General features: G+C 43.0%; 1 protein-coding gene across 17 annotated transcripts in view; it reads left to right on the top strand.

The window, feature by feature from the left end:
• Window positions 1-16,125, top strand: part of ADGRL3 (adhesion G protein-coupled receptor L3) — a 630,261-nt gene that overhangs the window by 452,602 nt on the left and 161,534 nt on the right. The window lies entirely within an intron of this gene.

The following is a 16,125-nucleotide window of genomic DNA, read 5'->3' as shown; positions in this document are numbered from 1 at the left end:
TCCAGGTGAGGCCTAATCAGCGCAGAGTAGAGCGGAAGAATGACTTCTCGTGTCTTGCTCACAACACACCTGTTAATGCATCCTGTTAATGGATCGATTAGTCGATAAGGGGGAGATGTGGCGCTCACTATTCCCTCTGCGCCTTTGAAATGCAGTAAGAGCTGTCCACGGCTCTTAGGACATTTAAAAGGCAGAGGAGCAGCAGGGTCTCAAGCAGTCCCCGCTCACCCCGGGTTCTGCCTCGCACTCTGAAATGTAGTGAGCCCCCTGCGCAGCTCTTGCTGCGTTTCAAACGGGAAGGCACAGCGCTCAGACCGGCACTAGCAGGGCCGGCTTCAGTCCCTGTTCGTGCTGCTTCCCCACTACGCCTCTATCTCCCCTGTGCCCTGCGGAGATGGTGCTGGGGGAAGCTGGCTTTTAAGCTGGCTCCCCCAGCCCCGGCTCCCGCTCCCCCGTTGCTGCCTCTCTCTAGCGGGTAGTTAACTAGTTGCTTACATCCCTGTTCCCACAGCTCTTTGCACAGGCTGAACTGACTCCGTGTCAAAGCAAATCATTCACATTCATTTGAATGCTCCTTATGTAGCCAGAGCCCTGCAAACAAGTCTTTCTGTAAATAAACATCTGGCTCTTGGATCTGTATTGAAATCAGGCGTGAGCAATGTGAAACACAAATGGTGTACCAGGAAGAAAGGCTACATACGTTACTAGTACGGTGGGTGGTTTTCATGGGAAACACTGCCTCGGAATCTGTTGCTTTTCTTCCTTTCTTCCCCTTGATTGTTGGGGGGTGGGGGGTGAGTATATGTTAGCGACTTAGAAGCTAGAGACAGCCTACAATGCCAGAAAGTGAACTTAGTTCTGATTAAATTTTAATTGCTCCCAAACTTCCACTAGTTATGCACTTTTAAGTTTCACACCGTCAGACCGTACTCATCAGCCGGTGGTGCGTGCAAGAGAAATTTGGCTGATGCTAGCAAAATGCTGCAGATGAGCTAGGCCACAAGAGCTGCAATGTATAATAAGTCTGAATATTTGTAGGTGTCTGAAAGAAAAATTAAAGACCTGGAAATAGCAATAAACTGGATGCAATCCTCTTCGAACTGAGAACAAGTCACCACCTTGAGGAATTGCAACCAACACCTGGAAAACAAGTTCAGGTTAAGAAATGCAAAGTCTCTCTCGGGTTCCTGGAAGTGTTACAACAGGAGACCACTGTAATTAGTTTTTTCAGCGCATTTGATTTAAGGGATGTGTGTACCTCCATGGAAACCTTAGAGAAACATTCTATTCCAAGGCAATTCGGCATTTACCTTGTATCTCAGAAGTTCTAGGTTTTCCATTGCCTGAAAGCAGAATCGTTGTTCTCTTTTAGAAGATCATTTGTTCCTGCTGCTTATTCCCTCCGTGTTGTCTGTGACATGATTCCAGCCATCAGCTGGCTCTTACATCATCAAGAGAGGGTCATAGCCGAAACTAAGGGATAAACAACAGGAGCAGATACTTTAAGTAGAAAAGATTCGGGATTGTTTTTTGTTGTTTTTTTGTCCCTGAAGGAATGAAAAAAGATGATGAAAGTTGGCATATCAGTAGCAGTATTTGTCAATAAGATTAGTTTGGGTGGGTTTTTGTTTGTTTTTGTTTACATTATGTCAAAATTAGCTTGCATAGATGCATGATTTGATAGATGCAAGTCTGTGTTGAATCTTTCCTGCCTAAAGTCAGAACGTTGCGAGAGAACACCCTTAGATTCCTATTTAAGATTTTTCCCTCTGTGCTCTCCTGTCCTGCCCTTATCTAGGGTCCCTCTCTAAGCTCTGAGGCCTCTCTGAATTGAAATGGGAGGTGTATCCTAGGCCTAGGTACTTGGATTGGTCCCCCTCCCCTCCAATAGCAATTGGCCAGCTGAGCTCCTAGCAGAGTTACGTTTGAGGATTCTTTGGTGGATCTCCCAAACTTCTTACAATGGGGCATGTGAGTCTCTTCCTGAGCCTGGCACCATCTACCCAGCAAAGCTGAGGCTGCTCCTTTAGCCCCCTCTCCCTCCCTTTTTTCATGTTGTTAGAAATACTCAGTTGAGGGAGGGATAGCTCAGGGGTTTGAGCACTGGCCTGCTAAACCCAGAGTTGTGAGTTCAATCCTTGAGGGGGCCATTTAGGGATCTGGGGCAAATCTGTCAGGGCTGGTACTTGGTCCTGCCGTGAGGGCAGGGGACTGGACTCAATGACCTCTCAAGGTAATTTCCAGCTTTAGGAGACAGGTATATCAGTGAACTGAAAAATCTTTTGTGAGCCCAACTCTAATGGTCAGTGTCAGAACTGGGGTGGAGAACGAAAGGAAGCTGCTGGCAGTAGCTTTGAGGTACTCCGTGGTGGGGTGTGAGTGGGCTCAGAAAGACACGAAACAAAAGTATCTGTCTATGGAGAAACCTGCAGATACCCAGAAGGACTTGGGATTATCTGTCACACCACAGTTGTGAAATGTGCCTCAAAGGAAGGGAGAAATTTGTGCAAACATGAAAATGGAGGATTTTGGAGCACCAGACTGAGAGGCGAGGGCATGGTTGGAGATGACTTAGTTTCTCATTCTCTGAGGCTGAGTTGCTAGAATGCAGAGTGTTTGTCCTTACTGAATTTCATCATGTTTACTTCAGCCCTTTTCTCCAGTTTGTCCAGATCATTTTGAATTTTAATCCTGTCCTCCGTAGCACTTGCAACCCCTCCCAGCTTGGTACCATTTGCAAACTTTATAAGTGTACCCTCTATGCAATTATCTAAATAATTGATGGCAGATGGGGTGAGCATCTCTCTGGCAAATATTTACAACACAAATTAATTTCACTAGATTAGAAAATGAAAGGGAAAATATCAAAGTACAGCTTGCTATTATTTCCTTGTTTTGTTTTAATTGCAAGAGATATAAAATGAGTCTTGGGCTGTGTGTTAGAAACAGAGTGCATCTTTAGCAGTGTATTGAACCAGTAATTTTATCCTGCACTTATGCTAATAGCGGAACAAAAAGTCTCTGGTGTCCTTTTTTGTTGCTGATCCAGATTGCATGTGTCTCTAGCTTCTTTTCTTCTGGCTTTCTGGTGTATGTCCATATCTGGCGTCATGAATAAAATCATGCAAAATGTGTGCACCTTTAGCCAAGTAATACATTTTTTTTTAAAATGATGAATTGGGTATGTAGCAGCTTACTGTGTGTGTTTTGGAGACATGCCTTTTTGGATCAGACTGTCACTTTTGTTCCATACGGATGGCAGCTATTTGTTCTTATTAGAGTTCCTCTCAAGGAGAATAAGATTAAACATTTAAAAATGACTCTGGAGGACTTTATTAACCTGATTACGTTACTTCAGCAGCTTACGTTTTCTTCTTATTGTTTGACATTTGGTTTCTTCTTGTTGTGTTGATGTTAGTTTCCCCATTACAAATATGGATCTCTCTCCTTTCTGTGGGCCTGTTTCAACAGCTCGCAAAGTTAACAGTGCATTTTTTCCATTGATAACAAGATGATTTTCAGGTTTTATCTCCATGTTCAGGTGTTAGCCTCAACTAACTTTTGACAACATACGACTAAAAAAAATCTGATTCTGTGTTGGGTTTTAAGGTTAGAAATTGGTACTAGAGGTATTTTGCAATGTTCTTATTGACATTTGTGGGTTTTTTAATCTATATTTTGGGTAACACTTTCAAAAGTGCTTATGTGACCTAACAGCTGCTCAAGGAAAAGGAACATAACTTAAAACGCCAAAGTGGCATGGAACATTGGTTCCTAAACCACTTAGGCGCAGAGTCTCAAAGGTATTTAGGTGCCTACTTCCAAGAGAGGGCTGAGGAGAGTTTACCCCAGTTTATGGGTTACATAGCAGGACACCTTATCGGTCTTGCCCTGGAAAAAATCCAGTACCTGGTATATGAGCGTGCAGGTGATGGGTGGGAGCGTACAACCCCTCCATAGGTCTATTTGAATTTCACTGCTGTGTCCATGTCAAATGCCACCTCTGCTTCATTGAGTGGAGAAACTCGATGGGGATGGTGGTAAAGATGGTGGACTCAACAGCAAGTGGAGGAGCCATTCACAAAAGGATACCAGGTAACTTCTCCCTGTTGGAGTGTCTGTCACTCATTGGCCTACTGCGGCCGGGGTACTGATTGGCCAACATTCCCCAGTTCCCAAGATTTCACTTTGGCCAAAAGAGCCAAATGGAGCCTCTTTCATCTCCACTCGAGTAGGGCATCTAAACACCTTAGAGGATGTGGATGGAAGTTAGGTGCACAGTGCCTTTGAGTATCTAGGACATGAGCACTTTTGAAATAATTGCCTCCCTCCCTCTCTCTGTGCACATTCAAAATCTGCTACGCTGCTGCAGGATCTGTTCACAATGTTAATTCCTCATTTGGTGTTAAAGCCCTTTTATACAATGTGGGTGTCTAGACTACAGGGTTTTGTCGACAAAAGTGGCCTTTTGTCGATAAAACTATACCTGTGTCTACACTACCGCCGAGTTCTGTCGACATAACGTTGACAGAACTCGGCAGTTTTGTTGACAGTGGTAAACCTCATTCTACGAAGAACAATGCCTTTTGTCGATAGAGTTCTGTCGACAGACGGCGTTATTGCATCTACACTCTCATGTCGACAAAGCGGCTTGCTTTGTCAACAGAACAGGGTGAAGTCTAAATGCTCTTTGTCGACAGAAGCTTTGTCGACAGTATCTGTCGTCAAAGCCTCTGTCAACAAAAACCTGTAGTCTAGACATACCCTGCCAGTGCTCCATAAAATCAATGTAGGCCTCAATCCTGCAGTCACAGGCAGGCAAGCTGATCCCTGAACCTGAGTAACAACAACACTGGCTAGAGCTATAAACAATATTTAAATACCTCTGCAAAATAATTAAGCATACAGGAAGGGATCTATCAGCATCTTATTGTCTTCAAAGGAAAACAATTTCTTTTCAGACGGATCTGAACTTTGATGTTCTCATAATATATTTGTGTCTGTTTTTTGTGTTCACATGAAAAATTTGGTTTGTTTCATGCAAACGTATTCTCTGCCCTTCCCTCTGCTTTCCCCCATCTACAAAGGAGTAAATTAAATCACAGGTGGGTTTGATGAAGGAAGGTAAAGGGTCCATGCAATGACCATCGGAATCAAAAGTGAATCAGAGTCTGAAACCTTGTCCGCTTTTCGTTCTGTAGAGCAGAGTGATTAGGGTTGCCCGGTGTCTGGTATTGGCAGCCTCTGTCCAGTAAAAAACCCATGTAAAATGTCCAGTATTTTCTGTTTTTCTTGGGACATTCCTCCCCCGCTGCATATGGTGGGGGCAGGAGAAGTGGAGATTTAAAACCGCAGTGGCTCTTTTTTTTTCTTCCTCAACAGCTTTGATCCTTTTTTTTTTTCTTGTGCTCCACCAATTTCCCCACCATGTTTGGTATTTTTTTGTGAAAGTATCTGGCAACCCTATGAGTGATAGGAGAGGTCTCAGGATGATGACAGCATGGCATCAAGGCTACGTCTAGACTGCAAGCCTCTTTCGAAAAAGAACGTCTAGACTGCAACCAGTACTTTTGAAAAAGCAAGCCGCTTTTTCGAAAGAGAGCACCCGGGCAGTCTGGATGCTCTCTTTCGAAAATGCACAGTTTGCATTACATAGCGCCTTTTTTTGAAAGAGCACTTTCAAAAAAAGGAATTATTCCTCGTGAATTCAGGAGTACCGCCGTTGAAAGAAAAGCCATGTTCTTTCGATTTAATTTCGAGAGAACGCGGCTGTAGTCTAGATGCAGGAGACGTTTTTTCGAAAAAAGGCTACTTTTTTCGAAAAAGCCCTGCAGTCTAGACACAGCCCCTACTTGCCATAGCTAGGTACCGGGGAAGGAGCCGTGGGGATGGGGAAAGGCTGCCTTTTCTCTGCATTTCCTGCTTCTGGAGTTTTGAATCCGCTTTTAATCTATGCACAACTCATGAAGGAGCACAGAATCAAACAAATAAATAAATTAAAGGCACCACAAGCAAAGACTTGGCAAAGCATAGTGCCCTCTAGAGAAAAGCTCTCAGCAGCATTCCGATTGGCCTTAGCAGTGGGGATTTTTTATCTGTGTTGGAACACCAGTGGCTCTGTAACACTAGGGAAAATGCGTGGTGTTGGTGAAGGACGGAGAACAAACTTTTATGTGTGGGGGAGGTTATCATTCATGTTGCTGTTTGACTAGGCAAAATCATTCTTAGGGGATAATAAAAGAACAGGATCCATTCAACAGCTAATATGTAAACAAGAAGGCCTGCGTTCAGTGCTTTGTTTAATGCACTGTAGTGCGGTCTGATTTGCATCTGAATGTAGTTAATCCACACTTGGGTTAAAGGGGGGGAGAAGAAGTATCAGCAGCCTCCCTGTGACAGTTTTGCTTTTCCTGACATTTTTCTCACCCTCTCCCCTTGTTGATTTCAACTTGCTGACACATCGACAAAGCGTGTCTACATTTAAAGTTCACTGCCCTGATGGTGGCTTGTGAGCGTGGTCTGGAACTATGGAATGAAGACTCTCAGCGGGGGAATCGTGTTCGTCTGTAACTTTAAAAACAATGAGAATTCCTGTGGCACCTTAGAGACTAACAAAGAGCACCTGAGAATCGAGGGAATCTGAAAATATTGTCATGCCAGATATGGAGGAAACAATTGGTCTCCGAAAAGCATTCTTTATACTATTAATCTCTGAAATCAGCAGGCACAACGTAGAAAGCCTCCGAAGCCTGCTTCCATCCCACCCACTCAGACAAGCTGTACATGGATGTACAGCAAAGATTCAGCGTTACCTACATCTCTGTAGTTCCAGTGGTATTTTTTTTGTTTTGTTGTGTTGTGCATGCTCTCTTTCTCAAGTGTAACAGCACAACACAATCAGTTTTTAAATATTAATGCGAGATTTGCTGGAGTGCATCTTGGAAGCATTGAGTCACTGAGAATTGAAAAACATAATCTGTGCTTTTGAAAGCCATCCAATTCTGTTTTATTTACCAACTTTGAGCCATTTCACAAATTGAAAAGCAACCATCCAGCCATTCCATGTTTAAATTATTATATGTTTAAGGGATCCCATGACATTTCTCAGTGGTCAATCGCCCATCTCACTGAATAAATCCTGATCAAAGATTTTACGCACAAGAATAAGCAGAGCAATTCACAAAATAGTTATATTTGAGTAAAGTTATTTGTATAGTCTGTACTGAAAAAAAAGCAAATGTAGTAGCCAGTAGTCAAAGTGCAAGGGGACATTCTGTATACGAAATCTTTGGCTAACTGAAGGACTCGTGAGCTTCAGCTGTGTTGATTAGGTCAGTTGCGGTCATCCCCTAAAGCCACTTGGTCATAACCCTTCAGTTTTCTGGCTCTCAGTCATGTTTCCATTTGCTGAAAGGGAGCATCTATTATACAAACATGGATAACTGCTGTTGAATGGGAAAGAAAAGGATTTTATCGTGCTGACTGGATATCAAGTATGCAATTCAAAATACGGAGGAAAATACAAACAAAAATAGATAATATGCAATAACATTTGTTACTCAATGACATTACATTGATCTCTCTGAAAATGCCAAGAAAAAATAATTTTCTTCATTCAGTATTTTGTACATTTTGCTTTCTCTCTCAAGACACTCAATGTGTGTAATAGATACTGTCCGTGTAACTAGAAAACAACCCACCCCTGATCATTTTGACCTGCAGCAAACTTTATGCAAGCTGTTTGTATGTACATGCATGTGCTAAAGTGGCTAGAATGGAAAACTGACACTGACTGTTGTTGAAACCAAAAGCAATTTCTGCAGTGAGAGTATGGGGGTCTTCCTGCTGGTCTTCTCCTGACTGGAGTTTGAGGTATGCATGTTGGAAGACAACCTATCCAACCAGCACCCAGAACTGTGACCGATGTAAATCACAGAGGGCAAAATAGATTGTTTAGGAGGTTAGAAGTTCCCTGCGTACTTTCAGTTGTACCCAGGAAAGATAACGATGGGGGATATGACTTAAAATATCAACTCTGCTTTTTTTATTTCAAAATAGATTGATTAAAACCAATGCAGCCGCATACAACAGCGTTCGCACCTAAATGGAGCGATGGAACGCTACGTCGCCTTAAGATAGCTCTTTGACTGAACTCTCCGATCTATTCATTGAGTCCATTTCTAATAGCTCCTGATGCACTGTTGATTAGATCAGCTCCTCTATGATGTTCCTGTTTACCAGGGCTCCCATGGGCCTAGTTAATCTCCATTTCCAAAAGCATTGCCAGAGGCTAGTGAAGAGACACAGCCCTTCCCCTGTACTTCAGATGATGGTCCAGTTTTAATTTCTGTCCAAATCTTCAGGACCCATTGCAAATGCGAGAGTGAATGCTTGGGGTGAGTCTTCCCAGTAGAAGGTGAGAGATTCACAGACGTACCCTGGGCATCGAATAAGAGAGAGCAGCTAAGACTCTGGGTAAGATCTTTGTCTAAGCACGGCCTGACAGAAGCTGACAACGGGGATGATAAGAACAAACACAGATTTGATATAGCACTTTCCTAACTACCTACTGCGAAAGCTGGGCAAATTTTGAACATTTCCCTTTGTGAAATGTAATGTGCAGTAGTTAAATACTTACATCTGTCTGCTGGAGCCCCTAAATTGGTCCAGGAAACACATTCTTTCCCCTCCTAATGGCTCTCTACAGGCTTACATTTTAAACTGAGGCGTCGCATCGTGCAACGTTTTGGAAAACATCAAAGTTGTCGGGTATGTTGGAATAACCGTGAACATCAATTTCTCATAAAAAATGCAATGGGCCCAATAAGTGAGCTGCTGGGCACTGAATAGAGCAGACTAAAAAATGGGTATTTTTTTTCCGCAGAAAATGTTCCCCTTTTGATCAGGAAAAAAATTTGTGTCGGCCCAAGCCAAAAAGTTTTGAGGCAATGTGGTTTCGTGTTAGAGAAGGCTCCTAGTATCCTGTAGTAGAATACAGCTTTTTTTTTTTTTGGCTTTACATCCTTGAATTGTATGTTCGTTCCATTTTTCAAATTAATGTAGAAAGCTCAAAGTGAATTTCAGATAGCGCGCAGTGTTTTAATTGGCTTCAGGCTGAAACCAGATGAAGCTATTAAGTTTGCATCAAATTTTGGGCCACAGCAATAAATCTTAGCCTCCCCTTCAGAGTCTACCTAAATGTGGTCTGGATCCATATTGAACCTCTTTCTGTGTTTGTCAAAATGCCTGGAGTGTTTGGCCCAGCCTCACAATCAGCTCATCCCAGCGTTTGTCCACTCACCTTAGATTTTATGGCCGAGATGAAAGAGCTGCTTCTCTTAAAGAATGTCTTTCAAGTTGACTTGGTTTGCTTTGGGCCCTTATTTCCAACCAGTTCAGTTGGAGAAAATCTTGGGAAGATTCTTGAGATGCATTGGGCCTTTATCCATCAAATCACATCTCCCAGCCAGACCCAGCTGTCAAAAGCAGCCCAAAGAATCATATTTTACTCTTGTGTCCTTACATGTCTCTGGTTCAGATTTATCCACGATTGGCAAGAAAGTCCTTGTATAGTGAATGAAGGGCAATCCAGATGTTTGCTATGAGACACACTTGGCCTTCCTCTTTAGGAAACAAAAAGTAAGGTATCCTTTTTATAAAGTCTTAATTCTGTTTCTATGAAATGGAGGATAACCTGTTATTTTTTTTCTGCTTTCTTTTGTTATCACTATCTTGCTGTAGTAAAATACAGGAACCAATATTTCAGTGGGTACAGACGTATAGTGTTTGCTTGATAGACACACATGCACATTACATGGTACAACACAGGAAGTTTCACATAAGAGGTTCATGAACAAGTCATTTGCTCTTTTCATTGTTAATTATGCTGGTGCATATGTAAGGTTTAACCCAAAGCTTGTTGAAATTAGTGAGTATGTTGCTCTTGACATCAGTGGATTTTGGATCAAACCCATAAAGAAATGGAAACAGGATTTTGTTTTTAATTTTAAAATAGTTTTTCTACTAAGCGTCAAAAAAAACTTGCAGTAACAAGTATTGGACAATGCTAGAAGGAAATTAATTAACTTATGGTATGACATCTTATAGGGGTAGCCGTGTTAGTCTGTAATTTTAAAAATAATGAGTCACCCTGTGACACCGTAGAGACTAACAAATGAACTATCATGAACTTTCATGGGTAACACCCACTTCATCATTTTTACAAAGACAGTGGACAAGAGAAAAACAGCTGGTTGTTTTTTTTAATTCTTTTAATCAGAATGTGTTTTTTTTCTTTCAAAAGGTGTTTAAACCTTCCTATTAAGTGTGTAACTGTATCTTGTTTGATTGCTTGATAGAAAAAGAAAGGTAAGGAATGAAATGTGGTAAGCAAAATAACTATTTACCTTATAGAATAAGGGCAAAAATCTGCTAAGACCTTTAGGTTTTGAGCTTCTAACAACCTTTCAGAAATCAGGAATGCTGTGTTTTCTTACCGTGTAAATAACTGAGAATGCAGACACAGAAGATTTGTGTGAGCAAATAACATAACTGTTCTGCGTTTCAGTGGAAATTGAACTGTTCCACTTCAATCTAAATAGCTGTTCCAGTATTTTCAGTGGGTCTGGGAGAGCGGGTCGCAGCACCCTGACTGCTGAACATGTGTGGTTTCTTGGCCATTGACATCAGTTAGAATATCAGGCTCTCTCCACACTGGCTGTAGAGCTGTATAGACTCAGTGAAGCTGGACATCTCTTTGTGAATCTGCAAGCCATGCCTGACCTGCCTCTGACCTGGGGAAGCCCCATGCTCTCTGCATGCAATTCTACTAGAACCAACGTTTTAATGCACAGATTCCTAGGTTGTAAGGCCAGGAGGGATCTTGGCGATCATCCTGTCAAACACCCCCCTAACATAAGGCATAGAACTTCACCCTCCAACTTCTACATCACTTTTTTTTTCCAGAAAGATACCCAGCTTTGATTTAAAAGCAGAGGTTCTCGAACCTTTATTGCCGGGAATCCCTATGAAAATATTTCAGGCTCTGGCAATCCCCTCTCTCTCTTTCCCCCTCCCCCAAATGATAGCACATTAGTGTACATACTCATATAGATATGGCCACCCTTGTTTCTGCGCTGCTCCTAGAGGCGATGCTGCCTTCTGAACAACATGGCCGAGAGGCAGCTACCTCGTCCTCCTCAGAGATCTCTTACTCCTCTCCCATTGTAGCCCTGTGAGATGCTTTTGGGTAGCCTCCCCTCCCCCACTTCAAGAAAAAGCTTGAAGTGATGGAAAATTCACCACGTATCTTTGTTCAAAGATAAATTTCCCGAGGTAACTTTCCTGATGCTTAGATACCCTACAAGAATACTTGAGCAAAGGGAGATCTGGTGATGAAAAGCACTCTTGCCTAGATACAAAACAGTTTATATTGTAATCCAAAAAGATTGGTCTTGCCATTTTGAAATTAGGAGGTGATTCGATGGAGCACTCTTCTGGTGCTGACTGTAACTGGAAAAGCCAGTCACTCAACCAGAGGTTGTGGGTCTGTTACAGGAGTGCGTGGGTGAGGTTCTGAGACCTGCAATGTGCAAGGAGCTAGACTAGGTGATCATGATGCCCCCTACTGGTCTTAACATCTATGAGACTTGTGTGTGGCCCCGTGTGAGCACAGTCCGATGTCTACCAGTGCCACAAAGGAGAGACTGTAGCTGAGTATAAGATGACAAGTGGGTTTTGCCCTGTGACAGGAACCCAATCTGTGACCGTCTTAGCCCAGGTGAATACAGCCTATCATTTTAGGTCAAGAGATCAGAAATGAAGGACATGCGTATCCCCAATGCTTGAAAACACTGCTTGTTTTGAGCAGTCTTTAGTCTGGTAAAATTCCCACTGAGCCCAAAGGAAGTGTGGCTGGGCAGGCCCCCTGAAGGCTCAATCTCTGTGTGAAATGTGAGGCATGGAAAGAGCAAGGAAGATGGGTCTTATTTTTTCCCAAGTATAATCAGCCCATCAGGTTGGGCTGTGTATTTCCTGGTGAGTTACAGCTCTTGCTGGGGACCTCAGAAATGCCCTTTCGTAGCCATCCCTCCAGCCTGGGCATGACTGGAAAAGCAAGTCTTCTATTACTCATGCGGACGTTCTGTGCATGCATAGGACACGGGGAGAAAAAATACCGTATTGCTTTGGGATAGCTAAGAGAAGAGAGGGTTGCAGAAACCAGAGTACAGCCGTTCCCAGTAGAGCTCTGGGTTACGCTCAGCACCAGAATGGTGCTCCATTGAATCCAAGTGTAGAGACTTACAGGTGTTCTGTGTCTAAAGCCAGTCATGGAATCTGTTTACTCTAAATCTAACCTTAAACTCTCAATACGGCGAAACACAGTCAAACAAGCCGTAAAATAAAATAACCATACATATGCATTGCTGGTTGTAATAAGGTTAATGATTTTAGAAGGTTACTGCTCCTTAGTAAGAAAACATTGTATTAGGAAGTAATGTCTTCTATTAAAATGGCCCCATGCAACACTGGTTTTCTTCAAGTCTAAAATTTACCATTCCTTGGCGGTGTGGATAAATCTGGGTAGCTCATCTGTATTCTGTCCTGTAGAACATCAAGTAATTTTGCACAAGTTGCAGTCTATCCAAGGTTTTACTTGGATTTAAGAGTTATTTATATGTAAATCATTCCGATCTCTTATTCTTTTCCAACTAACCAATTAAGTTGGTTTTAAAGGACATGGATGTGTGAGTGCCATACCAAGAGCAGTGAGTTTTACAGAGCACAGAAGGCACTCACTGTAGATTTCAATCTCGTCTTTTGGTACTCATTACCAAGTTGACTTGTTGAATAATGAGACTGTAGAACTGAACTGAGCAGTGTCCCACGTTGAATACTGTTAGGTGACTTCAGGCCAGTTGTTTTATCCTTTCTTGTCATTTGTCCTTCATATGATGTGAAGCTGAATTCAGTGCTGAGTGTGTTTTTATTTATTTATTAGTAAGCGTAACACACGCACGCACACAGAGAAAAAACAAAAACCCCCTTGAAACTGGTTCTTGCATCAATGCCCAGGGGTCTAGGCAGATAAAATAACTGCTATTTTATGACTCAGAGAAGATATTTGTAAATTCCCCATGCATCGCTGATACAATAAACCCTTCCAGAGCTACAACCTGAAAACAATATAGTCCAAGATTTACAATAACTGTTTCTAAAAGGCAGGCTCAAAATTTCAAACACCCTCTGATTACTATTCAAGTCCATGGAAACTGCATAGTGCTCACCATTTTGAAAATCAGATCTCTTACTGAAATGCCTGAATATGGACCTCCTCCCCTCCACCCGAATATTTGACATCCATAAATGAAAATGTTGGTCATGTTACTTAGGCTTTAATTCCGGCATTGCTCTCTGACTGCTGGGAAAGCCGTTTGTCTTTTCCACTTGCATTTGGAAATGATTGAGTGGTCATCCACAACGACTGGTTCAACCTCTCTAGTCTAGCGACATCCGTGATCTGATATGATTGTAGTTAGCCATATGTCCACTTATGGACAAGTTTGTTTACAGCTGACAGTCCTGGCTCTCTGTATTCTGTGCTGTTATTTAGCTCTAATGTACCCCTCAATGTCTCTTAGGAGCCCAGTGATCAGTGGCAGTGCTGGTTATGCTGCTAGACAACATTGACCACCTGTGGACTGACAAATTCTCAGGTCCTGAGGGTGCCAGACTAGAGAGCTTCAACCTGTACAGGCCAGTTTTGTCTTAGGTGGCTTAACTCATATAGACATAACCATCTCTGCAATTATCTCTGGCAATGTCTTGTGGCCAGTTGTCAAATTATAAGAGAAAAGCTGGTGAAATTTAACTGTACTATTTTTGCTGAAGTCTTTTAGGCATGTGGTAACTTCAAACGGGAAACACATGCAACTTGGTGGTTTAGCACAGCTTTGAACAGACACAGAGGGAGACCTGGTGCTTTTGGTGGATTTTTGCTTTGTGTTTATTTTTGCGGGGAAGGGAGGGGGGGAGAATTCATTCAAACTCAGAACACAGAGTGACAGCAAGTCAGTGTGAACATGCTGGGAAATATGATCAGCAGCCCGCAGATGAAACTTCCCTGGTTTTCAAATCCGCTTCCTGGCAAACCCCATTCTTGGGTACACAGGTAGAGACCACAGCTGTGAGTGCTAGCCAATCAGGGTCAGGAGGTTAATAAGAAAGAGCCTGTTCCTGAAAGGTGTGGAATACATGTGAGTAAACAGCTCTTCGGGCTGGGCCCAATAGGTGTGTCTTTGAGGCAAGTTGTAAAGAAAATGCTTTGAACTGATCATGTGATCGCAAACCCTACAAGCCTAGGATTTAGCCAAGAAAGTTCAGCTCGTCCTCTTGCACCATATGGAAGAGATTGGCTAGTGCAGAGGGCACTGGCCTCAGTTGCTGGAAGATCTGGACTTGAGTCCATGGGTTGGATTCTCCATGTCACTTTCCCTCTGTTTTCCACCCTTGTAATGGGCCCTGTAGCCTTTCTCTACCAAACTGGGTGCTAGGAGGATCAACACCCTGCCAGTTGTGAGGTGCACAGACACTACTTTCATGGAGTCCTAGATATGCAGGAGAAGGGACATCTAGTCTGGTGTCCTGCACTCCAGGCAGGATCAAATAAAGTGTTTGTCTGAAGGACCTCAAGGAGCGTAGGAACTTTTAAAGAACTAAAGCCCGTGTGTCTGGACCTGGTGTTATGTAGTGTATGGGCAGCGATGGCTCTCTTGCTGTGAAATGGGGCTTGCGGGATTCTTCTTCCTCCCCAAACTGGTCACTTCAGCAAGACCCAGAGAGGGGCAAATGGTTACTCCAAGCAAAAAGTAGAAGGCCTCAGTCTCCCAGCAGAAGTGTCTGATAGACTGTCCTAGGGGAGGGAGGAGGAAATGGTGGCGGGAAAAGCATCCCTTCCTCCAAGGGTGGGGCGAAGAGAAAGCCAGCACTCTGCTGGGCGGGTGCACGATGTACTCCTTTCCCCTGTGCAGAATGGGGGCACCTCCAATGAACGCACAAGAGACAAGGCAATAGGGAGCCAGGACCCACCGCTCCGTCTCAGACTGGAGTGTGAATTATAATGAAGAGCCGAATCCGAGCGCTCCCCTTGGTGCTTTTCAGAAGTCCGAATCAGTGCCAACGCGTGGGTCTACATAGCAGGCAAAACAGCGTCATTGCAAGGTGGCTGCCTCTCCATATTTTCACTTACAGCACTTAGCAGAGCAATTATGCAGTGGAAGGCAGGTTAATGGGGGTTTAAATGAGTTTAACCTCTCCTTGCTGCCGGTTTGAATGGAAGAGCCTTAGAATGAGTCATCCCTCGATGAATGTGCCTTCTTGGAGGCGTTCCGTTCAGGCCACCACAACCGCTACATCGCGAGGACCCTGCTGTTACTGGTAGGATCGGGCATGTGGCCGTAATGACTCCCCACAAGACAGCACTGTTGTGAGGCCCTACAGGAAGGGTGCTGGCAATTCCATGGAGCAGCAGTTCCTGGGGAGGGCTTTTCCAGTACATCCATGAGTTAAGACCATGGAGTGACATCAGCCTGCTTGCAAAGATCGCCACCTCTTCTCTTGCCATTTTCTAGCTTATCCGTGGGCGTGGCAGAATTCACTTGTTATTTCTTGATCACTGTGACACATCGTGGTGATGTTTATTTGTACGGGTTTTTTTTTTTAGCTTTCTGTCAATTTCAGTTTTCAGTTGTGCGAAATTATAGGTCTTAAACCTTTCCCACCATTTTTATCTATTTAAATGTTCATTTTTGGGGGGAGGGGAGAGAATCATGACAGTTATTTAATGACAATAGAGTTGAGATTCAAAAACTCAAAGCTTTGTGAACCATTAAAGTAGCAATTGTCAACATTGCGTGTCACAATATGAAAAGTAAATCTCCGCACATCAATCTATCGTGCCTGTTTTTTTACTATTTATTTGCTAGTCTATTTGTAATGAACCTTGTTCAAAAGTCTAAATCTCTGGATTTTCACACTAAGAAGTTCTCAAGTGGCACTTCTTTTGGTTTGCCTACCTATACATCCTAACTATTAATGGAAACATTTTTTCAGTGGTTTGTGTGCATA

The sequence above is a fragment of the Pelodiscus sinensis genome, chromosome 4 (genome assembly GCF_052426305.1).
Source record: "Pelodiscus sinensis isolate ZL-2025 chromosome 4, ASM5242630v1, whole genome shotgun sequence".
NCBI classification, from domain to species: Eukaryota; Metazoa; Chordata; order Testudines; family Trionychidae; genus Pelodiscus; species Pelodiscus sinensis.
This window is presented reverse-complemented; position numbering and strand designations above follow the sequence as displayed.